The sequence below is a fragment of the Schistocerca piceifrons genome, chromosome 4 (assembly GCF_021461385.2).
Source record: "Schistocerca piceifrons isolate TAMUIC-IGC-003096 chromosome 4, iqSchPice1.1, whole genome shotgun sequence".
Taxonomy (NCBI): Eukaryota; Metazoa; Arthropoda; class Insecta; order Orthoptera; family Acrididae; genus Schistocerca; species Schistocerca piceifrons.
The window spans coordinates 697,610,315-697,638,070 of NC_060141.1; positions in this window are offsets into that span (position 1 = coordinate 697,610,315).

Consider the following 27,756-nt stretch of genomic DNA (forward strand, 5'->3'; position numbering starts at 1 on the left):
GATCCATTGACCAGAGAGTGGAGCTTTGCTTCCTTGCTATTTTGGGCTAAGAGGGATTGTTGTGTGTTTTATACTTCTCCGTTTAGTGCTATGTAAAAAATTTTCTGTATTAAATTTCTTGCCTACCTGATTAGAGACTGCTGCCTTTTCTTTGATGAGGAGGTTTGTGTAATCTTCCATGACTACCTTGATGACCGGAGCTGAACATCCTGGCAGGACCGCTTAAGCCTGACAGGTCTTTTTGGAAGGAGTGATATGAAGAGCACTTAGAGGGACGGAGGGGGGAGGGGAAGGGAAAGGGGCTCCTGATGGCTATAGTGAAAGCGGCGGATGGCGCAGTGATTAACGCAAATGCCTTGTAAGCTGGAGGCCCCTTCTTTGAATCCCGATCCGGCACACAATTTCAGTCGGCGCCGCTCTCTCCGCATAAGGTCCCGATACATCTGACATCATGAGTTCCTCACTTTTTCTTTCCTCTCTGCCCCTCCACCTAAAATGTACATAATACCGCTGAATTTATTGCTTCTTTATTACCAACTCTATTCGCAAAATATTTCGCAGACAGTATCTACATATATCACTGCAAAATTATATCACCGTACAGCACATAGTTCAGGAGAACGGCGCCATAGAAATTGAGCTGTGTGGATACGAAACCACGGGCGAAATGCGCTAGAGAGACAATAGGCATATGTGCACAGATATCTGTAAAATATGTCATATACACGTGAGATAGGTGTACCATGTGCGTATGCGTGCAAAGCTACGGGTAAAATCCCCCTCCTAAACGCCTCGATCGAATTCAACCGAACTTGCCACACATATTACTTACTATCTGGAATGAAGTACTGGGGGTATAAAAACTAGCAGTCTCCAGTAGGTTTGTGGGACCGAGTAATGATAGAGAAACAGAGGGGGGAGGAGGGGATGGACAGAGAGAAGGGATAATATACTGAAAGAGAGAAGAGGAGAAGGAGATTTGCAGTAAGATGGGGAAGAGGGAGTGGGCTGAGAAATGAAAGAAGAGTTCAAGAACAGACTGGGAGAAGAAGGGACGGATCCAGAGGGTGGAATAGGGATTGGAGGAACTGGACTTACAGAAGGTGCAATAGAAGATAGAAGGCAAGGAAGAGGTGAAGGGAAGGAAGAGGTAAAGGGAAAGGAAGAGGTGATATTAGAGGGGAGGAGTAAGAGATTGGCAGAGGCGAAAAGAGCAGTTTGTCAGAGGGGGTAGGAGCCGGTGGACAGATAGAGGTTCAGGAGGCATGAACAGAAAAAAGGGGGCTCTTGGACGAGATCATAGAGAGCGGAGAGATGTACAGTGAATGAAATACGAGGAAATGGATGGAGATAAGGGGAGTGAAGAGGCAAGGCAAGCTAATAGAAGACTGGAATAAATACATACCAGGGCAATGCAGGGTACTCACCTAGTTGGTTAATAAATGTCCTTAAATATTGTTAAAGAGTTACGCCCTAAATACGGTGTAAATGTTGCTAAAGAGTTACGCCCACACAACCTTGTGCTACTTTAGACTCTGAACCATAATGTTTATGTAAATGTTAATCCAAGTAATGACTGACATTCTAAGCACAGTTACTCACGAAACCAAAAGTTCTATTTCCCTGCACTGGGCGCATCTTTCACTATGTTTTTATATTTGTTACTGAGTTAACACGGCATATATACTGTCTATAGGTGGAAAAGGCGTCGCGTTTCGCACAGGAGAAGATATCGTGGAGGGCCGCATCAAGTAAAACTGTACAGACCAGATACACAAGTGCTTGAAACGGCAGTCTAGAGCGTACAGCCGTCCCTGTCGGCTGCACTTAGCCTCGCGAGCCAGGACGGCTTTAGCCGTTCGCGGACAGATCCCGATGCAGCGTCGCGACGCCCACACGCTGGGAGGTCGCCCGGCGTCTCTTGGCGTCGCATCGCACCGAGTTGCTCGGCGCCGTAGTGCGCGCGTCAGCGGCGCTTTCAGGGCCCGCGGCGGATTATCTCGGCTTAATTAACTGGAGGAGGCGGGCGCTGCCAGAGACGGCTGCTGGCTGCTGCCTGCCTGCAGTCGCCAGACACTAATTAGCCAGATTAGAGACGCGCCGATACCGCGGCGGTGGGGCCAGTTAGTGCGCCCGTCCCCACATCACAGGCGCCGCTACCTGGTCGCCCACACCTAGTCTCCACACCTCGGCGGCCGTGGCGGCTGCACTGCCCGGAGTTGACACTTGGCATCCGCTTTATCTGCCTGCTTCGTGGCGTTTAACATGCACTCCGAAGAAATACGCGTATAAGATTAAGCAGATGAGCTTCGTAGTATCTACAGAGACCTCAGTGACGATGCTGTTGTCTACAGAGAATTATCGGCGTTGGACGAACCTTGGGAAATGCAGTAATACTGGGTAATATTTCAGATTGTGGTTATGAATTTCACCTGTCTTTAAATGTTGACAGATCCATAAGAAAGATAAAGAAATCGTTAGTTACGTATAGAAAAATAGTAATGATAATCGGAGCATGCCACAGGGGCTATGTAAGTCTTTATGAAAACAATTTTTGCTTTTGACCAACATTGCATCAACAAGCGTGTGCATTTGATACCTTTGTTACTGTAATTACGAAAAATTTTATCAAGTCATTATTGGCCATTGCCCAAAACAATTTGTAAAATTTTTTGTGCGGGGCATGGGGGCTATGTAAGTAGACTGTTCAGGTTTTTATGTTGGTAACGCCACGTAGCGCTCTGTATGAAAATCACTGACTGTGGTGTGTGAAGTCTGTGGCTGGTTGGCATTGTTGGAATAATTGCTATTGTAGTGTTGGGCAGTCGGATGTGAACAGCGCGTAGCGTCGCGCAGTTGGAGGTGAGCCGCCATCAGTGGTGGACGTGGGGAGAGAGATGCCAGAGTTTTGAGTGGATGATTTGGACGTGTGTTCGCCAGAAAGAGTAAATTTGTAATACTGAAAATCATGAACTGATATATATATTATGACCACTATTAAGGTAAATACATTGTTAGTTTCTCTATCAAAATCTTTCATTTGCTAACTATGCCTATCAGTAGTTAGTGCCTTCAGTAGTTAGAATCTTTTATTTAGCCGGCAGTATTGGCGCTGGCTGTAATGCAGTAGTTCGAGAAACGAAGGTTTTTGAGAGGTAAGTGATTCATGAAAGGTATAGGTTATTGTTAGTCAGGGCCATTCTTTTGTAAGGATTATTGAAAGGCAGATTGCGTTGCGCTAAAATATTGTGTGTCAGTTTATTGATGATCAGAATAAGTAAAGACAGAAATGTCTGAGCAAGTTCAGTTTTGCTCAGCTGTTTGAAAATCAGATAACGTAAGGCGTTTACCAGCACACTAATTCATTAATTTTTCTAAGGGGATGTTTCATATACAGCGCTACGTGGCGTTACCAACATAAAAACCTAAACAGCCTACTTACAGTTTATGGACGTGGGAGAGTTGGAAAATAAGTTTCCCCTGTCGACTGTGGTCAGAGTTGGGTACGAAAGGAAGAAAAAAAGAGAATAAGACATTAAAGACAAGACATATCTTTATTTTTCTACATAATTTCCAAGTACATTGAGACATTTGTTATACCGCTTTATAAGCTTCAAAAAGCCTTCCAGGAAAAAATCAGGTCGTTTCATACGGATGAAGAGTTGAACGGCTTGTTTGACGTCAGCATTGCTGCCAAAGCGCCTTCCGCTGAGAGTCTTCTTCAAAGCACGAAACAGATGGAAGTCGCTTGGTGCGAGTTTCGGACTGTAATGCGGATGGTGTACGCGTTCCCAACAAAGAGTTGCAATATGGTTTTGCGTTGCCGTCGCCGTGTGTGGTCTCGCATTGTCATCCAACAGCAGAACGCCAGATCTAAGAAGGCCAGGCCGCTTTTTTCGATTCACCTCTTTCAATTTCGACAGAGTGGCACAGTACCGCGCCACATTGATGGTTGCATCCTCCAGAAAGTCCACCAGCAAAACTCCTTTGGCGTCTCAGAAAACGGTGAGTAGCACTTTACCTGCAGACGGAGTGCATTTGAACTTCTTTCGGACAGGTGACGACGGATGTTTCCACTGCATGGATGCGGCCTTCGATTCGGGCGTGTAATGGTGGACCCACGTTTCATCCCCTATCACAATCTGAAACAGAAGGTCATTGCCAGTTTCATGGTAACGCACGAGTTGTTCCAGGCTGAACCCCATTCGTTGTTCTATGTGTGTCGGAGTCAGTTGGCGGGGCACCCATCATTCTGACACCTTCCTGTATCGAAGAATGTCGTGGATGATCCTATGACATCGCGCATGTCTGATTCCATGTTCTACCGCTACTCCATCGATGGTGATACGCCGGTCCGCTTTAATCATGTCACCCGCCTTCCTGACATTTGCCTCTGTGGTGGCCTTGCGCGTCCGTCAAGGTCTCGGTATGTCCAGCACTTGCTGACGTCCATCACTGAATTGCTGGCACCATCTCCGCACTTTTTGCCTCGACATCACACCTGACCCATGCACCTCAACAAGGCGGTTATGAATTTCTGTGCCTGTTACTCCACGTGCCCATTCATAGCGGATAACAGCTCTCACTTCCGCCTGTGACCTCGACTCCAAAACGCACCTTCTCTCCATGGCTCCGGGAAAAAAACGAGCGGCTGGCCTCCGCTTTGCGCAGACACTGCGACAGCGCCATCTGCTTGATCGCGGTCGATCTCTACCCAATGGGGTACCTACGTCTTGCACGTGCGCGTTCAACTACCGTGTCGTCTTTCACCTACATCACACAACTCTGCACACAGTCGGCAGGGGAAACTTATATTCCAACTCCCCCTCGTATTGAAGGAACTGATAAGAAATTGTATGATACTAGACGAAAACATTCTTTAGGAGGGAAAATGTATGGACGACATGTATCTGAAACTTAGATTATTCTCGGGAGGAGAAAAATAGGAAGGAGGTACCAGCGGAAGAAAATGCGTGATGATGAGAGAGTCTTGCTTGGATACTTCAGTCAATAACGCACTTGAAATAAAAAATAAAAACAGCCTCGATCGCGTTTTCAGATGTTAAAAATCTGAAGACGCTATCGAGACTGTTTTTATTTGATTTTAGGCAATTTACACCGATCGCTGCTGCGCTCTAATTACATAATGCTTTCTAAACTTTCTGATAGAGAACTTTTTCACTAAAGTCAAACGGTTTAGGTTTGATTCCCTGTTGGACACAGTTTTAATCTGCCAAGAAGGTTTAAATCAACGCACACGCCACTACATAGCGTAGATTCACTATGCAATATTTCCTCTGTATCCTTTGTTCCAGGTATGCTATCCTGCAAGATATGCGGAAGAACTTCTGTGAAGTTTAAAATGTAGAACCTAAGCTACTGGCGGAAGTAAAATTGTAAAGGCATCTTGTGAAAGATAGCTCATACAACAGAGCACTTACCCGCGGAAGTTAGACGTCCCAGCTGCGAGTCCCGATCAGCCACACAGTTTTAATCTGTATGGAGTTTCAAATCAGCCCACATTCCACTGCAGAGTGAAAGATTCATTATGGGAAGAAAGTGTTGTTTGACAGTTTCTAGGAAAGTACAGTGCATGGATTAGGGCTGAGAATTGCTAACCGCCTATCACGCACCTTACAGTGGCTTACGGATTATATACATGGATCTTGTTTCCATTCTGTACAAGAGGGATGCATTTTACATTCTTACACCAGATACACATTGAATGTAAGAATTGTTTAGTCACTAGCTGAGAACCCAAAGGTTTCCCAGGTGTAGCTGATGAACTTTATTTTTGGTTCATAGAGTTTCTTTGTACCCGGCATTTGAAGTAGTATAGGTGGATACACGAACGAACGTCTTATTCGATTCACTTACACTAGAGAGAGCCACGCAGAGATGGCCTTGTGAAAAGCAACTGATACTAGGGTCCACGCCTGCAACGTGCCATATCTGGCTTTGTGCTTTATGTATCATTGTGACATAACATAATCGCACTGGTAACTGTACACGTTAAAGCGAAATGATAAACTGCTAAGAATAAGCGGGATTCTGAGTATAAACACTCTCGGCTGCGTTATTCCCCATCAAAATTTCCGCATCTATGATGTTACTGTGGTGAGAAGCAGCTTTAAGAACCTGTAGGTGAAGGTTTCGTAGAAGTGAGATAATGCATGATGCTCTCGATCAGATTTACGTCGCATCTCCCTTTCTGAAAGAGTTTTCAAAGAACGAGTTAAAGCTTGATGTTCCCTTGCCACTGCAGGTCTATCCTTACGATCTTCAATAGGTACTTGGCACCCCGAAGTCCTCAGTCTTTTAGCTGTTGCGAATTCAGAAAGACTGTCATCTCGCCATTTTTATTCATAAATAAAACAAAATCAGAATGTAATTAGTAGGCATCCAAATCAGAAAGCAAACTTAATAATTTCTTTTCTTTCTAGTAAAGACTATAAATAACACCTGTAGAAAAATGTAAAGCACTGTTATTACGTTTTCAACACACACAAAGTACAATTAGTATATGTGGATATCATAACCAAGTAAATTCAGTCTTAATTTTGTAACACTAGCCGGTTGCTGTGGTCGAGCGGTTCTAGACCCTTCAGTTCGGAACCGCGCTGCTGCTACGGTCGCAAGTTAGAATCCTGCCTCGGGCATGGATGTGTGTGATGTTCTTAGGTTAGTTAGGTTTAAGGTTTAAGTAGTTCGAAGTCTAGGGGACTGATGACCTCAGATGTTAAGCCCCATAATGCTCAGAGCCATTTGAACCTACCACCTACCTTTTTCTTTTCTTTTTTTTCTTTTTCTTTTTTTTGTAAGACTGCAGCGTAGACTTCCAAAAATACATCTGTCACTGAGCTAAAAAAGCTACAGCACTATCTGTTGTTTCTTTGGTGAACTAAGCGATCATGATTAAACATCTCAACTATTAAGCTGAGCAGACGATTTCAGATAAAATTTTAAATTGCTAACTCATTTATTTCCATGTTCCGATTTTCATGAAATAAACTTTGTAAGCTGCTCTTAGATACTCCCAAATTACCTAAGCCCTATCCAAATTCGTCTAGTAGTTTTGGAGATTAGCATGTTCCAACAGACGGACACGATGATTTGAGACAATTTTAAATCACAGATCTTTTTTCCCCAAGTCCGAATTTGGCGAAATAAAGCCTGTCCGTTGCTCCAAGTTACACTCCCACCTGCCTGCAAGGGTTCGAAAACGTAACTTCTTTAAAGATTTTCGTGGATACCAGTTTATTTCCGTGAAAGATTGTCAGTGCTTGTCGAGAGCTGAAAACGGTAGAAATCGGTTTTAACCGGACCACGATTTCAGCAGGTGCTGCTGAGATAACGTTGCTCGCACTGTATGATTGCTGTAAAGAGACGCCTTAAGGTGTACTTTGTTCCCCCTACTGGGCCAATAGGAGTGCACAGTACTTGCAGGTTCACCTGGTACTTGAGACGCGGTCTCGCCGTGGAGCGGAGCCGGTTGTTTCTCTCTCTTGCTGTTCAGCCGTGAGTTACTATCACGTACCCTTTCCGTTCTCCTACGGCTTACCCGACTCATCAGAATAACTACCCATTCGAGCAAGAGGTTGAGCCCCGAGTGTCACTTGCACCCCTAGTCGTAGTCTTGGTTGAGTAAACCCTAGGGGTAGTTCTGAGCTAAAATATTTATTTCCACCACACGGAGGCACACAACAGGCTCCATCCCTGCATTTCTGTCAAACACACACACACACACACACACACACACACACACACACACACACACACACACTACAAATGACGCAACACTGGTATAAAACGGTCATACGAAACTTCACCGCTAAAGTAAGACACGGCAGTGCAGTGGTGATGTAAGAGTCATTCGTATGGAATCACTTAGCTGAGTCGACAGAATCATAACAGAATGTGTAAAAAGGTCAACTGTGTTTAGACTTTCCATGAGGATGCCGTCAATGAAATTGACGGATTTGTTCTATATCGTCCAACACGTCTGTCAGGAATGGTGTTCCACTCGCAACGATATCACACGGAACAGGAGCACTGCTCACAAAAGATAGTTGCCTACAGAAATCGGAGATGAAGACTGGTTTCCAGCCCGACAAAAATCAGTTATGAGTGCAAGTCCAACAAAACCACTTTCGGAGTGAACAGTGCGAATGAACCACTTTCGGAGTGAACAGTGCGAATCGAACTGCATGCAGTGGATTGTTGGAGTCGGGTAACCCGCAAAAGGTGTTTGCTTACAGTTGCACATTAAAGAAGTACTACATAAATGGTGGACAGTAGCTGACTGTAGAGTTATGATCGTTAATCTTTCAAATGATGCAAGGCGCAGAACGCACTGACGGCCAACTTAGGCGTTTAATCTGCACGGCGTGGAGGTTGTAGTTCAGGTCATGTGTGATTTTGAGATGCCTTGGGGAGTGTTTCTCGTGCGATTACATGGGGCCACTCATTCAGGTTAATATGAACCTGAACTAGAATGTTTATGTCGAAACTACCAGGGACCAAACGTTGCCCTTTCGACTACTTCTTGATGATAGGTACGCTTTGGACACTCACATCTTCCAAAATGACAACGGCCATGTTCACAGGATTGCACACATACTTGTATGGTTTGAAAAACTCCATTTCACACGTTGAATGACCGTCATAATTCACCCGATCGTAATGCCCTAGGAAACTACTGGGACTCTTTCAAACAGAGAATAACATGAAGCAATCAACACTCCTGTCTCGTTGAAATATTGTGCACCTGCCACAACAATATCCTAGAGACACCCGTGACCCAGTGAAGCAACACCCCGTTAGTCTGGTAGCCCTATACGTTCTAATCGTCAACGACTGTCTTCAATCGATTATGCCAGTCTTGAAGAAAACTTATGGATCTCCTTCTTACTGAAATGAGACCATTTTCTGGGATAGGGGTGCCGCTTACACATTATTAGCACGATGACATCCGGGGTGATTGATTTTCACCCAGTTTGCCTACATGGTTTCCACTGTGGTAAACAAGTGCATAATTCGGAAAGCGACGAAATTTCTCTCCCATGCTAACCTCTTCTTCGTAAAGTGACAAATGGCTCTGAGCACTATGGGACTCAACTGCTGAGGTCAGTAGTCCCCTAGAACTTAGAACTAGTTAAACCTAACTAACCTAAGGACATCACAAACATCCATGCCCGAGGCAGGATTCGAACCTGCGACCGTAGCGGTCTTGCGGTTCCAGACTGCAGCGCCTTTAACAGCACGGCCACTTCGGCCGGCATTCGTAAAGTGACATTTGCAACATACGTCCAGAGCTATTTCTGGGATGTATTCCAATCTCTGTGTTCCTCTACAATTCTTACCCTCTACACCTCCTTATAGTTCCACATTCCCTGATATCTTATACGGTTTTCCATATGTTCCTTTCTTCGCCGGTTCTGCAGATAACCTCCTCATTCCTTACCTTATCTGTCCACTTAATATTCAACACTCCTCTGTGGCACCACATCTCAAATGATTCGATTCTCTTTTGTTCCGATTTCCCACAGTGCATGTTTCACTGTCACACGACACTGTACTTACTGTACTCAAAAGTTCTCTCCAGAAATTAAGGCCTATGTTTGATCATGGTAGACTTCTCATACCTGCGCTGGTCCACATTTTATGTTCTCCTTGCTTCATCTGTCATGCATTATTTCACTTCCAAAGAAGATTTCCTTGACTTTGTCTACTTCGTTATCACCAGTTTTGATTCAAATGGGTCTGAGCACTATGGGACTTAACTGCTGTGGTCATCAGTCCCCTAGAACTTAGAACAACTTAAACCTAACTAACCTAAGGACATCACACACATCCATGCCCGAGGCTGGATTCGAACCCGCGACCGTAGCGGTCGCACGGTTCCAGACTGTAGCGCCTAGAACCGCTCGGCCACTCTGGCCGGCTCACCTGTTTTGGTTAAGGTTCTTGCTATTCTCATTTCTGCTAATTCTCACTGAATTCGTTTATTACACTCAGTCCTTATTCTGTTGTCACTGGGCTGTTCATTTCATTCAACAGATCCTATAACGCTACTTCACCTTCATGGAGGAATCATATCATTGATATCCTTTCACCATGAATTTTAATTCTACTCTCGAACCATTCCTTTATTTTCGTCATTACTTCTCCGATGTTTAGACTGAACAATAGGTATGGAAGAGTGCATCAACGTCGCACATCATTTTTAATTCGAGCACTTCGCTCTTGGTCTTTCAGTCTTATTCCCTCTTCGTTCTCGTACATATTGTATATTACCCGTCTTTCTCCTATAGCTTACTCCAGTTTTTCTGAATTTCTATCATCTTGTAACGTTCTACATTTTCTGACAAATCCTATGTTTACATTTTTCTTCAGCATTACTTCCATTATCAAACGCAACGTCAGGACTGCCTTTCTGGTGCCTCGACCTTTCCTACAGTCGAACTGGTGGTCGTCTAACGGACCCTCAGTTTTCTTTCCGATTTTTCTGTGTATTATGCTCGTAGGCGACTTGGATGCATGAGCTGTTAAACTCGTAGAGCGATATTTCTCGCACTAATCACCTCTTGTTATCTTCGGAATTATGTGGATGGTATTTTCCCGACAGTTTGATGGCATGTCGCCAGTCCCATAGATTTTACACACATACATTTATAGTTGTTAAGTAACCAATTCTCCCCAATTATTTTAGAAAATCTGATGGAATGTTGTTTGTTCCTTCTGGATTATGTGAAACAAAGCCTCTGAAAGCTGTCTTAAATTCTGGCTCCAATACTGGATCCTCTATCTCTTCCATATGTACTTTAATTTCTTCCTCCTCATAGAAGCCTTCGCTGTGATCTTTCCAATTGTAATTCCCCTTCTATTCGCTTAGCTGTGGAATCGTAATTGCACTCTTAATCTTGACGACCTTGCTGTTAATTTCGCCAACGGTTGTATAGACTTTTCTGTATGTTGAGTCAGTTATTCCGGCTATCATTTCGTTTTCGATTTCTTCACACTTTCCAGCAGCATTTACGCCTTGGCTACATTTCCTTGTTATTTCATTCATATGTGATTTATATTTCTGTATTCTTATCTTTCCCTAAATATTTTACGACGTTCATCTTCCGTTGATAAACTCAAGTATTTCTTCCGCCACCCGAAATGTCTTCTCATCTACTTTGCTAGTAACTTTGTTTTTCTTTACAGCAGCTCTCATTGCCATTTTTAGAGATTTCCACTCCTCTTCAGCTAAACTGTCTACTGTGATATTCCTTATCGACGCCTATCCTGCTCTACAGAGCGGTAAAGACTCCTACCTTTACATCCGACCTCTGTGATGAGGGTGTGGACGTCGTAGTCCTTGTCGTCTACTTGGGGTTTTACCGTCCAACCACATTTCATAGGGGCTCACAACAATAGTACAGGAACAGCAGACCAAATTCACCGATTCCGAGATGTTCATTGCATGGAAGAAGACTATAACATTCTGCCCTTTGTCAAAGTCGCTTATTTCAGTGGGTTCCCCCGTTTAGATGACGGTATCGACCATATAATGTTTCCCCATTCGTCTCAACTCCGTTTCGTTCCATGTCAAATACCCGTAACGCAAAGAGGCGGCTTTTAACCTCGCGGTGGGTAAACATCACAATGTTTTGGCTCATCAGGAGAGGTGGCTACCATCAGATCAGGAGGATCATGCATCTTTAAGTTATCCACATTCACAGGTTCCACATCTAGTAACGTATCCCTATCACTTCACGTTCTGTGAGTCTATTCAGTAATGTAAAATAACTAGTATCCTCTGCTGCGCAGTTCTTAGTGATTCTAGAGAATAGATCGTCACCAATGTTAGCTGTATTTTCAGCCGCAACAAAAATGGTTCAAATGGCTCTTGAGCACTGTGGGGCTTAACTTCTGAGGTCATCAGTCTCCTAGAACTTAGAACTACTTAAACCTAACCAACCTAAGGACATCACACACACCCATGCCCGAGGCACGATTCGAACCTGCGACCGTAGCGATCGCGCGGTTCCAGACTGTAGCGCCTGGAACCGCTCGGTCACAATAGTGGCCTAGAATTTTCCATCTGTGATTCAGCCTACAAGCTCTAGTTAATGTGTAAATGCGTTCGAATTCGTGCAAGTAATTCCGAAAACGATGGCCACCAGAACAATGCCGAGCAACGTTTCTGATGCCGTGCCAGTGTTCGTTAACAGCATACTCCGGAGCGAAAAGTATCAACTGGTCTTGTACGCGCGATAATTTCAACTGCAGCGCACTCTGACGCTGTCAAAGCAGCTGTTGATTAAACAATACGCCGAAATCTGTTCATAATTTCCGTGCTACCACACGCGGCGGCTGCATAACTACACTTCGTTAGCGCGTGGCTTCTGATTCAGGTCAAGTCCGGATTACGGACCGCTGTGGCGCGATAATGGTGTTATGGGAGCGTTTGCCGATCCACCAAACAGTCCGAGCGCGGCCGACGGGGAGCAAAAAAAAGCACGATAAAAGCCGCATCTCCCTTCCCGTTATGAATGACAAAGCTCGTTTAGCATTTTTGCGGTACAAGGATAAAAGATTAGCGAAAGAAAAATATTATCATTGGGATTGTCGCCACTCTATCGCACAAGCGCTCTCTCGGAGCTGGAAAATAACCTGTTATTTCGGCAGCGTGCCTCGATAATCTGCATTTCTATCCCCCGGCTCCGTATTGTCGGCCGAAAATTACGGAGGCCTTAAAGCCGGAGTCGGCACGCCGCGTCGCGATTTAAAGCGGTGTGTTACTTTATTTCGGCAGACAGTGGAACTTCATCTGAAGTCGGCTCTAATTGTCTCGGCTCGCGCTGATAAATCACGTTCCGCGAAGTTCCTCGCGGGTCCGGCAGACTGCGAACTACGCAATAGACCGCCCCGCTAGGCGTCCACGTGTTTCCACAGCAATTGCGGTAATTTCGCAAACTTTTCTTTACGAGACTTTTACACGGCCCAGAAACTTGCCAGTCCGCCCGTGCCGTGACATTTTCTGTCCATTCTGCCTGCTGGCTACAAACTCGACTCTAACGTCCTGTTCACGTTTCGCACGAAGGCATAGAACCGGTGTCGCACACACGAGACTGTGCCGTAACGCGGCCAGTTGCACTGAATTAAAGGCGATGGAAGGTGATAAAGCCTGTATTCGTATCCAGTAATCACGACAATAGACGTAGACGAATATACAGAGGGGTCCACTGTTTAAAAGTCCATAACTGGCAAACTAATTGACGTACTTGTCTCATCTTTGGCAATGTAACAGTTTGTAGCTCCGGCAATCGCCACACAAGCGTTGTATTGTGTTGTTTATCTTTGTCAGACGACAGTCGCCAGATAGTCAGTGTTTTGTTCTTAGTTGCACCTACTTACTCGAGTAAACATGGCTCGCTCAAGGCTTACTGTCGATGAGAGGAAGTCAGTTTTGAAGTGGTGTTTTAAGTAAGAAAAAATTAATGAGGTTCAACGGCAATGGCGAAATGAGTATCAAACAGAGCCACCGACACATTTAATGATTCGTCGCATTCGAGACAAATTTGACGCAGAAGGCTGTGTTAAAGATGTACACAAACAACGATCTCGACGACCTGTAGCAGTAACAAGTACAGCTAACTCCCGTTTTGTGTTACAACAATTCACTCGTTCACCACAGAAGTCTGTGAGACAGTGTGCCTATGAAACTAGAGTGAGTCGCTCAAGTGTTCGGCGAATTTTGAAGACAGAAAAGAGGAAGTACTACATCTCACGATTGCTACACGCTATGAACGAGGACGACCCAGATCGCAGAATGGAGTACTGCGAGTGATTTACTAACATGGTGCGCAACGATGAAGAGTTTGCAGAGATGATTGTGTGGTCTGATGAGGCACAGTTAAAACTCAATGGTACAGTAAATAGCCACGATTGCATCTACTGGGCCGCCGAAAATCCGAACGTCCATGAAGACAAAGCCGTGAATTTGCCAGGAGTAAATGTGTGGTGTGGGTTGTCTTACCAGGGCTTGATTGGGCCATTCTTCTTTGACGGCGCAGTTACCTGTGAGGTGTACCTTCAGAAGCTTAAGACATCCATTTTACCTGCCGTCCGAGACTTATATGGAGACGGAAGAGTTTACTTTCAACAAGATGGTGCCCCAGTCCACAACCAAAATCGTGTTAGGGTGTATCTCGACGAAAATCTACCAGGAAGATGGAAAGGCTGTAGAGGTGATGTGGAGTATCCAACACGTTCCCCATACCTAACTCCTCTGGACTTTTACCTGTGGGGAAGACTAAAGGACGTCGTTTATCGACAAAAGCCACGCACAATGTATGAACTTCGAGAATCCATCGTACATTCATGTGCAAATATCCAACTGAACACGTTGCAGTCAGTAGTTCGTGCTGCAGTTCGGTGGCATCGTTTGTGTGTGGACATTAATGGTGACCATTTCTAACACCTACAGTGATATCTTTAAGTTGGACTTTAAGCTACACTTTCACCAAAAATGAGACAACTCCGTCAATTAGTTTGCAATTTATGGACTTTTAAACAGTGGATAAAAAAATGGCAGTGAGCACTATGGGACTTAACTTCTGATGTCATCAGTCCCCTAGAACTGAGAACTACTAAAACCTAACCAACCTAAGGACATCACACACATCCATGCCCGAGGCAGGATTCGAACCTGATATTTAGTATTTAGCAAATGATTGTGTCAGATCGACCTGTGGAGTTCAATGTTCTGTGTGATATACCAGTAGCGTAACTCAAATTGTTGGCTAGTATGACTCGTTGTTCTCAGTTGTGTCTACTGCGGCAGCAGTTAAATAAAGTATTTAAATGCAACTGCTGCGAGAATAATTTTTATTTTCTCGTAGTAGACAAAGGAAATCACCCCAAGATCACCCAAAGCCGATTCATACAAGTATGATTTTTCTTCTTCAAAGGAATAGCAAGAACAGAATATTTATGCTTTCATTGATCAACACACCGATCACGGGGAGCTCGCCAGTGGAGTGTCAGTGCCAGTGTCAAACGGGTATTGTATTAGTAACATATTCTAACCACTGAGTTGGTGGATCACGTAATCATGCTTTGACGCTCTTATGCCGTAATTTTAATAAAATAATTTTAATTATTTTAATTGAATTATTTAAGCATTAGTTATAAAAAAGGAATACAATATAATCCTAAGAGTGTGGGGCACCAAAATCGCTCTAGATTAGAATTCGTTTGCTTGTACTAATCAGTGAGTAATAGAAACAGAACTGTCTCGCTCTCACTTGTGTTCAGATCTGTTCTGTAAGAGCATGATCCTTTAGCACTAATCGCTTCGATGTGATGTGTAATTGTGAACTGGAAGTTAAAACAACATCGGTACATCAATATTATTAAAATTGTGTTTTACGCAATTTATTACAAAAAGTATATCGCCGTATGGTTGGCATTGATTCCAAAGATTACGAGTTTTTCCCAAGTGTAATAAATCAGTTACAGAAACAGAAAGCCATATTTACGGACGTAGTTAAATGGTTCAAATGGCTCTGAGCACTATGGGACTCAACTTCTGAGGTCATTAGTCCCCTATAACATAGAACTAGTTAAACCTAACTAACCTAAGGACATCACACACATCCATGCCCGAGGCAGGATTCGAACCTGCGACCGTAGCGATCTCGCGGTTCCAGACTGAAGCGCCTAGAACCGCAAGGCCACTTCGGCCGGCGTAGTTAAAGAGACTGAAATTATGAAAAGATAAACAGTATGGAAAGCGAACAGCATTGATGTGATAATACTTGATACTGATTTACTCAAATTTTAACGTAGCGAACATTACGCTAAGCGATAGTCCATTGTTCAATAATCGGCCTAGCATCTCTGGTCGGTATAGAAAGCAGGCATTGAAATCATTTTTGCTAGGAAAAAATACTTTCAAAATGTAACAAAAGTAAATTTAAGTTTTCTGGCCCGAAGGCTATAAAACCTTATCCGTAATTAATTTCTATCACGGAAGTAAAGCAACAACGTGTAGTTCACGATAAAAGCAAATTGTATTTAACCTGGATCCTGGATAGTTTTGTCTTCTTCAACGTCCCTGAACTACATCGACGTGTGTTTCATAATAAAATCTACTGCCAGAACGTAGAGAGAGTCCACCTAAGCACGTTGAGCTTTCAATACGACCACCAATAAAAAATACTAGAAGCCGGGAGAACACCAGATTAAATACACTGGCGCATGCCACCGTGGGGATCGACATGAAGAATATTTGAATATAACAGTCCAGCTCGAAACTACAGAAAAGATTTTGAGAATCCAATGATACAACGGAGAAGACTTTGACACAAATCTAACCAATGCAGATGAAACAGAATTCGACCCACTGCAGAGGGAAGGAAGAATTCAACAAAACGACGGAGAAGATTTCGTAGTTCAGTCGGACTACGAGACGATTCGAATCTGCAAGAAATGTAAAACAACCAGAACTAATACAACAAACCACATAAAAGGTAACTATCGTTTATTTGAAGACTTTATTAGTTGTAAAATCACAAACAATTAGTGAAACGTAATTATTTGATAATATGTATTGTAAATTTTATTATAACTAGTCTGTGATCTTGCTCTACTGAAGTATTGCTGGTGAAATTGGTCACGACTGTGAAAGGTAAATACGCTGGTATTTGAAGACTTACCTTTTGCATGACTACTTTATCTTGATGAGTAATAATGCTGAACTTTAGACGGGTAATTAATCATCGAACCTAGGTCTGTCTGCCTCGATTGTTGAAGATAGTGAACCTAATTCGGAAACAGTTTTACCCGATAATGTTGAGGACTGCGTAGATTCAGTTGCAAAATCAGGCAAGTCCCTCTTTGGAAGATCGTTTCCGATACGTCTACGGCTCTTCTAATGAGCTTAAACGAAAAAGAGGTGGAAAAGGATATGCAGTTACTCTCTGAACAAGCAGAGAAAGATAAAGAAAGTGAAAAGAGAGAGAAGGAAAGGAATACGCGAGTACTCTTTGAATTAGCTGTGGAAGATAAACTAAGGGGAAAGAGACAGGAGGAAATGTGTGGAGAAAGGCAAGCAGAACGAGATAGACAACTCACGGAAAGGGATAAACAGCAGATACGTAATAAGTTGGCTGAAATAAACAGGACGCACGAAAGTTTACTAGTCTTACCTGCTCAGTTAAAATTAGACGCAGAAGGTTGCCGAGAAACACAAACTCAAACTGAAAAGACAATGCAGGCAGTGACTGACGAATTGTCGCACCTTGAAGCAGTAACCAATAAAACGTAGACGAATATCTCATGAAACAAAGTCAAAAGTGTGAAAATGAGATGTTCGAATGGATCGAGAACAAGCATGCTGAAATTAATACAAAAGGAAATTCCGAAATAGCTTCGGCTATCCAGTCTGCTAACAAAGGTTGAGACAAGGATTCACAAGCCGTGATCGAAGATTTCAAAAACAAATTTCGGCAAATTAAAGACAAAGTAGTACTTGGACTTCGTAAATGGCAGGACGAAATTAGCTGAAAGTCTGAACCACTTGAAAGCGAAGTCGCAGTCAGTAACAGCAAAGAGTAGGGACCTTTTCCAGCTAAGACGATGCTGAGGGAAAATGAATGTCCTCAGTGCACATACGGCAGTGAGAATACTATGCCGAGGCGTTATTCAAATGCATAGATGAGCCAGAAAGTTGCTGCCCGTCTGTGTCATTATTAAAACTTCAACAGAGCATTATTTAAAATCAACAGTTTCAAACTTCAAAGAAGGGTATCCAACGTCCGATAGTATTCATAAAAAGTTCTAGAAACATCTTTCCACTATAGTGGAACGAACATCATAAATCATATAATTATTGTTGCTGCGTTGTGGGTAAATGAGGCTATGAATTTGTGTTACACGTAGGAAGATTTCGAACGCAGATTCAATGCCAAATTTTAGTCTGCTAGCAAACAAGAAAAGTTGAGAAAAGAGGTTCGTAGTGCTGAATACTACAATCCTAAGAATGTTAGCTTGCGGAAATATTTCGAGCCCTACATTTATAGAATACAGTATTAGGACAAATCTATCTCACCTCGCGGAGTACTACAAGTATTAAAGGCTAAGTTACCTGCTAATATTCAAGTAAAACTGACTTGCGTACCACACACGGACCTTGAATACTTTTTGGATTTCCTTGGTCTGATTGAAGAGGACCGCAAATAAATGAACAGAAATGGGAATAATCAAAATCTTTGGTGGAAATTCTAAGGAAAATTACCTCAACCATAATAGTGTACATAACCAGAATAGGAACAATAATAACTATAACCGAAATAAAAATGATCGTGGAAATGGAAGTGCAAATAGAAATGAAAACTTTGCCTGTCAGCAGGCCTCATCCACTAATTTTAATCAGAACTTCCACTCCTATAAGAACCACAATTCAAACCAATACCAACAACCCAACCGTAATAATCCCAAATGAAAATATAATGATGCCTATAATAATGGGAATTATCGCTCTGATAATCAAAACATGGATAATCAATGGCGCCAAAATTGCAGTCAGGGTTCTTGGCAGCCTTCTGCTGCTGATGTCATTACTGAACAGCATTTACAGTTGCAACACCGAATAAGTAGCCAGAGTAATAATACGTCACTGATCCCAAGTACCCCAAAATCGTTACAAAAAAGCGGTCATTGTGCACGTTATAGACGAATTCCTTAATGGACAGACCCATACAGAAAACTAAAAACCACCAATCTTTGCCTTCCGAGGCTGGTCATAGAGAATTAGTGGGTCGATGATGGAAACTGAGCACTTAGCAAAGAACCCAGAAAGTATAAATCAAGCAAAGAATTTACTATAGCCTATGGTTGAGGCATCCATCATTGACATATCTGTAGCTATAATCATAAATACAGGAGCTACTACCTAACGTGATAAGCTATAATTTGTACAAACATCACAGTTTAAAAAGTAAAATTCCTGTTTTCCAGTTCAGGAATGTAGAGCTACTGGAACTTTTGGGGGCAGTCACAGACTGAAAAGCTTCAAATACAGGTCGATGTTGTAATCCAGAAGGATGTAACGAAAAGCAGCTTCTTGGTGTTGAATAAATTATCGACCTCTTACATTTGGGCATGGGACTTTGTGTTTGAGAATAAAACTACAGTGAACCTCAAGGCAGGATTTAGAAAGTAAAGGTAACAGTATAAATGCTGGAAACTCACAGTGAAGACTGCCATCTAACTGACATGGAATGTGTCAGTTCACTGGTATTGAACACTGAAACTGATTTTCGTTCATACGATGCTCATAATCGGAAGGAGTAGGGATTTCCGAGTTTATGAGTATTAAAGTGAGTGAATCCACGTATCGGACATAGGAACAACAAAAGGAACTTGGTAATCTGTTGAACAATTGTATTAAGGTGTTAAGGACATTCCTGGAATTATGAAAGGTTACATGTACAATATGGAAGTTTATCCCAATAGAAGCTTCTGTCTATCTTCCTACCCTGTACCGAATAGATTCTTATAATGTTAGACTGGTCGATCATTGAGCCACCAAATTCTTCGTATAGCAATCTGTTACTCGCCGTTACCATGTCAGATGGTAGTGACTGCTTGGTTTTGGACGCACAAGACATTAATGAAATGATTGCTTATGTCTGGATGTAACAGGACGAGTTAAAGGATCTATTAGAGAAGCCCTATATAGTGAAATAATTTAACACCATGAACTTAAAATTCTCTTACTGGCAGCTCAAAATGGATAAAGAATCTAGGAAGTACACAGCCTTCATCTTCTCTGGTAGCAGCTATCAGTTTCAAGTAATTCTGTTTGGTCTAAGCGTGAGTGGAAGCGATTTTATCACAGCACGGGATACCGTATTGCGGCCACAGGTGTTTGATTAAGCTACTCTCTATGTAGATGATCTGTTAATAACCACAGAAACGTGGGAAGAAGACCGTGAATTATTAAAAAGAGTATTTGAAAAGTTTGCGGAATATGGTGTTACCACGAACCTGATGACATTTAAATTTTGTAAGAACCAGATTAAGTTTTTAAGGCCATATTATAACACCGTTAGGAATAAAACCAAATCCTAAGAATTTGGATGCTATCTGTAATTTACCACATCCCACTAACAAGAAACAACTAAAATCGTTCCTGGGCCTGCTTCATTTTTCCGTAAATTCGTGCCCAATCGGTTTCGAACAATGATCATTTATTGACTTTATTACGGAAGAATAAGTCATGATATTAGTCACCACACTGTGCAGAAACCTACGACCAAATAAAAACTTCCATAGTAGAATCAGGTATTTTGCATCACCCAAATATGAATGGGGATTTTTGCGTAGCTGCTGACGTGTCATAAACAGGATTAGGTGCTTCTTTATTTCAAGTAACCAAGAATAACTATCAAAAGGAAATCAGAAAAACAGGTTTTGCCAGTTGGATTTTGTACGAATGTGACAGAGGTTACACTGTAACAGTATTGGAAGTACTTGCCATGGCTTTGGAAAAAATTTGTTTCGTTTATGGGAAACGAATTAAAGTGTTCTGCGACCACCAACCGGTAAACGTTTTGATTTTGACATTACCACTAGGTCTCTACCTAAGCTACATGAAATAGTAGCGCAGTCTTCCAGGGTGAAAGTCTTAGTAGTTAAAAATTTCCCATTTTGTCAACAATGCCTAAACATGTCAACTTTGCATATAATGACACCCAGTGGAGTAAAATTAAGCAAACTTTACTTCAGCTGAATGATACGTTGTTGCAAGCAAGTACAAACTGTATGCTGATGACAAGGGTAGCGATTACATCCCTTCGCAGTGTTTTTTAAGTTTCATTTGCCTTACTCATTATGTGTGGGGACATCTCGGGTCTGAAAAGTGTACAGCCAAAATGCATCAGCAATGCCATTATCCAAACCTGAAAAGTGAGGTATTACCGTGTTATGAACTTGCATAACATGTCAAAAGGCAATTAATGTAGTAGAATGCAGCTACATCCTACCATTCCTACAAAACCATTACAACTAGTGTCTTATGATATTGCTGATGCATTGTCATTAGTCAGAGGGGGCATTAAATTTGTTGCAGCATTGTATGAATTATTTACTAAGTATGTTTTAAGATGTAACCAATAAGAGTTCCAACAGCTGTGGCCATTAGTAGCATTATCATTCAAGACCGTATCCCACTGATGGGAAAACCCGACGCTGTTTTATCTGATAATGCGTCGTATTTTACTGGACATAAATGGAAAGCCTGTCTGCGAGAACGTGATATTACGCTATTTTGGTATCCACATTCAATTTTGAAGCATGATTGGTTGAACGGATCTTTAGAAAACGTAGTAGGTTTATAAGTTCTTATGCTGCAAAACAACAGTCTAAGTGCGTTGACTTCATCATAGTCCGCAGCTCGTGATCGTGCGGTAGCGTTCTTGCTTTCCACGCCAGGGTTCCCGGGTTCGATTCCCGTCGGGGTCAGGGATTTTCTCTGCCTCGTGATGACTGGGTGTTGTGTGACGTTCTTAGGTTAGTTAGGAGTTAGGTTTAAGTAGATCTAAGTTCTAGGGGACTGATGACCATAGATGTTAAGTCCCATAGTGCTGAGAGACTTTTTTTTTTTTTTTTTTTTTACTGCAACCTCATGCATCTACCAACCATACGCCGTTTGAGGTAATGTTTGGTAAGGTGGAAAAGAATGAATGGTTAGACCCACTTCGAGTACCTGAGCTAACTGGCAACAAGGACGAACCAATACGACGCGTTTTACAAATTGTAAATTTGTGGTAAGGACTATGGGACAAAAGTGCTGCGGCCATCGTTCCCTAGGCTTATGCACTACTTAATCTAAGTTAAAGTAACTTACGCTAAGGACATCACACACACCCATGCCCGAGGAGGACGCGAACCTCTGACGGGGGGAGCAGCGCGTTTTACAAGAAATGTGGCGCAGTGCCACTGAAATACGATAAAAAAACTGGGATGAACCATACAGTACGTAATAGGAGAAATAATTTCTCTGAATACTCATCCAAAAGGGTAAGTCTTTAAAAAAAGAATTTGAAGTGGGAAGCTCTCTGTCCTGGACCATATAGATATCCCACGCGCAGGAAGCTATCTGCTCACTTACCCAGAAACGAGGAAAGTAAAAGGTCTCTTTCCCCATTAGGACATTAAAAGATTTTACGACAAAAGTTGTCTGTACATAGCGTAAATAGCAATGAGGCAGTTTCAAGTAAAAAGGTTTTTTATGTCAGTTGTTGCCAGATTTAAATATCTGTTTCTTGGAAAAGACATCATAATGTATACTAGTTTAAGTAATTAATCGGGTTTGATGTTCAAGAGCAGTAAAAGCTGTAGGGAACTTAATTTTAATGCGAAATTTTGTTCAGATTTTGAGTTCTCAGTCCTAAATTAAAGTTTTAATGTTTATGAACTGCTGTGAAACATCGTAGCTGTTAAGTAGGTTCTTTGTCTTGAACATTATTCATCTGTTTATTGAAATGACGGCTCTCTCGCATCGTAATATTATTATAAAATACTGTTTATATCTAGTTGGCTTCTGCTATTATCTGTATTGTAAAATGTGACATCTATTAGCAAATATTTATTATACAATATAACTTCCTTCACGCCAGAATGGCTCTGGTTTACCTACGTACGTGCTCTGGTGCAAGTGTCTGTCTCACTCCTAGCAAGAGCACCTCACCCCACTGTCTACAGACAATGTCAGATGGTCCGGCGGCTCCTTCAGCCATCGCGCCTTACTCCCTGTTGAGCGTTCTGCAGTGCTACGTGAGCTTATTGAATGCTTCTAATATCTACAAACACAATATAAAATGTAGATTTGGAAAGTAAGGTAATAAATTAATGTAATCTGAAAATAAGGGATAGCTTACAATATACACTCCACCTAAGTTCTATCATTCCCTGCATATCTCCAAATCTCATGCACTCTACCTTGTTTGTCGCATACGTTTACCTTCCCCAACACAGATCCTGCACAGTATCATCAAATTACACCTCTCCTCGGTCACACTGGCCACCTTCGAATAACGTTCATCTTCCGGAAAGAGGAAACCATTAATTCTATTGTGCCCCTATCAATATCCAATTTTAGTATTCTGTCACTCCTGTACCGGTACATTCCACAAACAATACATCTACACACTCTCAACCTCCACTCTCACCGAAATTTCAACCATCGCCTTATCCTAGACAATAAGACCCTTCCCAAATTTAACCATCTTACCAACTAAAATTGCACTTTACCCTTCTCATCAGAGCATTTCTCCTCTCCACATCCTTCCCTACTCCTTTTCTCCTTCTCTCGCGATTTTCCCCACACGTTTTCCCCATTCACATCATGGACTTGACAACACCCCTAACTACTCCTCCCTTCCTATATCCCAAACGTCTACTCCATGTTCGTCGATATTACCCAACAGTCCTTCAGCCTTATAGTCAAATCCTCATATCGTACAGAATGCGTCTTTATCCCACCGAGAATATACTATCCTTCCCAGAGCACGTCCATCAAATTTAAGTGATTGAGCGTAGCTTTACTTTCAGTTTCGCAGTATTTTTCTTGTTTTATATGTTAAATGTATTCTTATTGTCGTCGTTCTCCTTTTTTCAAAAAATCAGTGTACCGTCTGCCAGATACTCTATAGAAAGCATACAGTGCACTAAAATTACTAACTGATAGAACGTGGTGATTCCAGCTTTCCACAGTTCTCTATATATATAAATGTCTGATCAGATCTGTCCTGCTATGCAATTTACGAGGCACTGGCCTTGTCTCAACTTCTTCTTCTCATACTTAATTCGATATTTTCCTGAATTAAAGTCGAGTTTATATGAATTTGTTCTTATTTGGAATCAGGTTTATTTACAAACAGATAACGAGCAATTACTAGGTTCATGTAGTGAGTTCTTAAGCTGTTTTCATTTCCTTTCTTGCTACGTGCATTTAATATAAAATCCGTGAATCAGTGCACTTGGAACAGTAGGCAGTAGGCTAGCGTCTGCTAGAAGTTCTCTTATCCTACGCTAGTGGAAAGAGAGGAGTTTACGACAGCATTCCAGTTTGGGAACCTGTTGGGCTAAGAATGTGGGTCACGGAGGATGGTATCTCCTGGCTGGGTCACATTCAGTGGTGCTGTGGCGTACACCTGTGCGTGAAAACGGAAGCGATAGTCGCTCTACCTGTAACGCCGGAAATGCATATACTCCTATTTCCATCTATTGTACTATTATTTTTTTCCTTGTTTTGTTACCTCAAGATATGACATTTCTGTCTCTTTATATATTGTAATTGTTTTACTGTTTGTATATATATATTTATGCACTCATGTCGATGTATAATTGGTTTGTTTCGTAAATATTATTTGTATTTTTACGCTGGGTCTTGCCTAGGGAAAACTGCTATCGAACGATTACGTCGATAGGTCGTGTGACGAATCAAAGTGTGTAGGATCTTTGGTAGTGTTAACTCTGCCGCGTGGAGCGCAGAGCAGTGAGGGTCTGGCGGGAGTAGCGAGTGGAGCAGGTGTTGTGTGACGCTCCCGCGAGTTGCCGCGTTTTCGGAGTTTGGCAGCATGTAATTGCGCTCGACTCGCGATGATAGTTTCTGACATGGTGTCGCGGACGGGAAGCATTAGCTGGCGCACATCAAGAGCCCATTTCGCCTGGTGACCGTGTCGAGAAGAAGGCGCGCCAACATCCAGCTTCTGCAACAGCGACGGCCGACAATGAGTGACTGTCGCCACCTCCTCGATCGACGGCTTCGAACCTTCAATCAACCAACAAGGAAGACTGGAAGCACGTAAAGTTTTAGAACTGTATGGCAGACCTCAGCTTTTAATCTTGTTCCATTTGCCTCGCAAAATTACAGCAACTTAGCATGAACCTTTGTTGCTCATTGTCCCAATTGCATTACCAAGCAGGGTCCCTTCCTTTTCCGGAATGAACCCGAGTGTCGTTGAAATTCAGACGCCAGCATTAAAGTAACATCATTTCACTGCTTTAATCTCAAAGGTATTCATAGCTGGCTTCAATATTCAGATTACACAAGCACAAATTAAGAGTGCGAGTTTTGTTACCGTATTTTAGTTACCTGTGACTGCAGCTCAGCTTGGTACGTACTAAATTTTACTATTGTTAATTGTTCAGAATCATTTAATTCAAGTTCAAAGTTAAATCTCTTCTTTCTAAATTGCGTAGATTCAAGTAGCTTTTGAAATGATTGTTGAGGTAGTCCAAGACTAACCGTATTTTACTGAATTTCGATGTGCTTCAGAAAGAAAGCTCACTATTAACTTCAGTCACTAAATTAACTTTCGATTTTCCGGTTTTAGTAATTCTTTTGCTAAATTAAGTCAGGGTGTAGCGAAATTTATTACTTCTGACAAACTTTCAGTTTTCACACTACACGTGTCAACCTTCAGTTGCCACGCTTCTAGTGTTAATTATATGTGTAATAACCTTTCTTTTTCAGTTACTATAGTAATTGTCCTTAGGACTGGCGACCGTGATTTCCCCCAAATCTCAAATATCTAATTACCGCTAGTTAATTGTTAACGTAACGGCCGCACATTTACTTTCTTTATTAACTTTACCCCTTTTCAAAATTAATTTCCACCAGTTTCATTAGCACATTTCCTTTCATTTAGATGTAACCCTTTCCTCCCTCTTTACCGACAGGTTAACTTCGGGGACGATTGCTTTTCCAAAACTCCCATTAGGTACACGCGGTTTCATTTTTCACTGTCATTAAGGTCGGTAAGTGAGGGGGAGGTTACACGTGGCGACCTGGTGACAGGACAATCTTCGGATTTGAGGTTGTTCTGGACACGAATTTTCTTTGGTGCAAATGTCGTAACAAAGTACTGGTTACGTACAGGCCGTTACGTCAGCGAGAATAAGTAGTGGGAGTAATCCTAATTACATTTGAGATTTGTCATTTATATTGAAAATTATTAAAATGAGTGAAGGCAACAATTACCAAAATTTGGTAGACTTGGATACGGAACAATCGGTCGAACAGTGGGAAACGCGCACGGCGGTTCCCATTGTTCAGGGGCAGGCGGCTAGCATGAAAGACGCGACCGCCGAAACGCAACAAAGAGCAGAAATGGAATTCCAAACTTTAGAAAATGTTTCGGAATCGGAAGCGAAAATCAAATCTGTACCCCTTGATGATGAATACGGGGGAACATGCATAGAGGAACCAGCTACGGAAGTAAAACCGGTAGTCTCCGGGAATTTAACTGATTTATTGAATGTTTTGATTAATGAAATCAAGAGTCAATCGGCAGAAATTATAGCTCTGTCTGCCAAGCAAGAAGCTCAGTCTGAAAAGATTGAACGAAAGCTAGACAATCAGAACAAAGCTATTAATGTTGTTAACCACAATGTTGGAGTTGTTAATACAAAAGTTGATAAAATCAAAGAAGATATTGTTGTAATTAATACCGAAATCGGCAATCTTAAACAGGAAATGATAGGCGTTCAGGCGGAAATTGCGAGCATAAATACTCGCTTTGATTCCGAAATTAGCAGAATCGAGAAAAGTGTGTAGGAGAAGCAGTTGCTCCGATCATCGAGAATAAGGTGACGGAACAAATTCAATTAGTGAAAAAAGAGGATCAACAGAAGGTGGAAACTTTAAAGGCTTTAGTGTCCGAAGTAGACACTAAAGTGAGGGAGCAGGCTAATACCTGCGAAGAGAAAAAGAGGGAAGTGGAAACGCTTGCGACAACCACTTGCCAAGTGATTACGAGGGTGTCTGAATTAGAAAGGAAACTTGACGAAAAACAGAGCTATGTGCCAATCTGTGCACATAGTTCGGAGTTGTTGACGAAAGAGGAGCGGTTCGATCCCTTCAAAAAAGGCGGTATACACGCGACGGATTTCATTAAAAATTGTGAAAGAGTTTTACCCAGATCGTTGACTAATGAAAGAAAAATTAACGCGGTTATTGATGTGCTGGCTGGTGATGCCAAGCGTTGGGGCTTAAACCTCAACATTACGAACCTTACTTTTGACGAGTTTAAAAATTTGTTTCTGGCTGAATACTGGTCAGAGCAAAAGCAGCAAAGTGTCTGGCGCGAATTTGTCGTATCGAGGCCTTTCGATGCGAATTCGCGCGGCTCGATGAAGGAGTTTTGTGAGGGCTGGATCCGCAAGTTGGAATATTTGCGTGATCGCCGCACGGAATCCGAAATAGTCTGGGAACTCTACAAGAAGCTTCCAGATGATACAAAACGCTACGTAGGAAGCAATTACAGGACAATCAATGATTTCCTGGAAAGAGTTGAGGACGAGGACAATTGGCGCAATAATCGCGACAGTGGTAGAGACCGTGGTAACAACAACGGGTACCACCCCAACCATAACAACGATAACCATGGGAATAATGCATACCGCAGCAATAACAATAATGGTTCGGGCCGTAATAACAATCGGTACAATGCGAATAACAACCGGAATGACGGAAACCAGTATCATACTAGCGTGATACGGGCTGCGCAGAATAGTAATAATGCCAGAGGGTGTGACCAGCCGCCTCAGCAGTATCCGGGGACCGTATCTGCTGGGACGAGACAGGGAAACCATTAGCCGCGCCGGTGAGGGGCCGACCGGGCGTGGAGAAATTTTGGCGGCCCAATAACAGGAGAAAACCCAGGTGTCGTCGTTATGAAAATTCCGTGT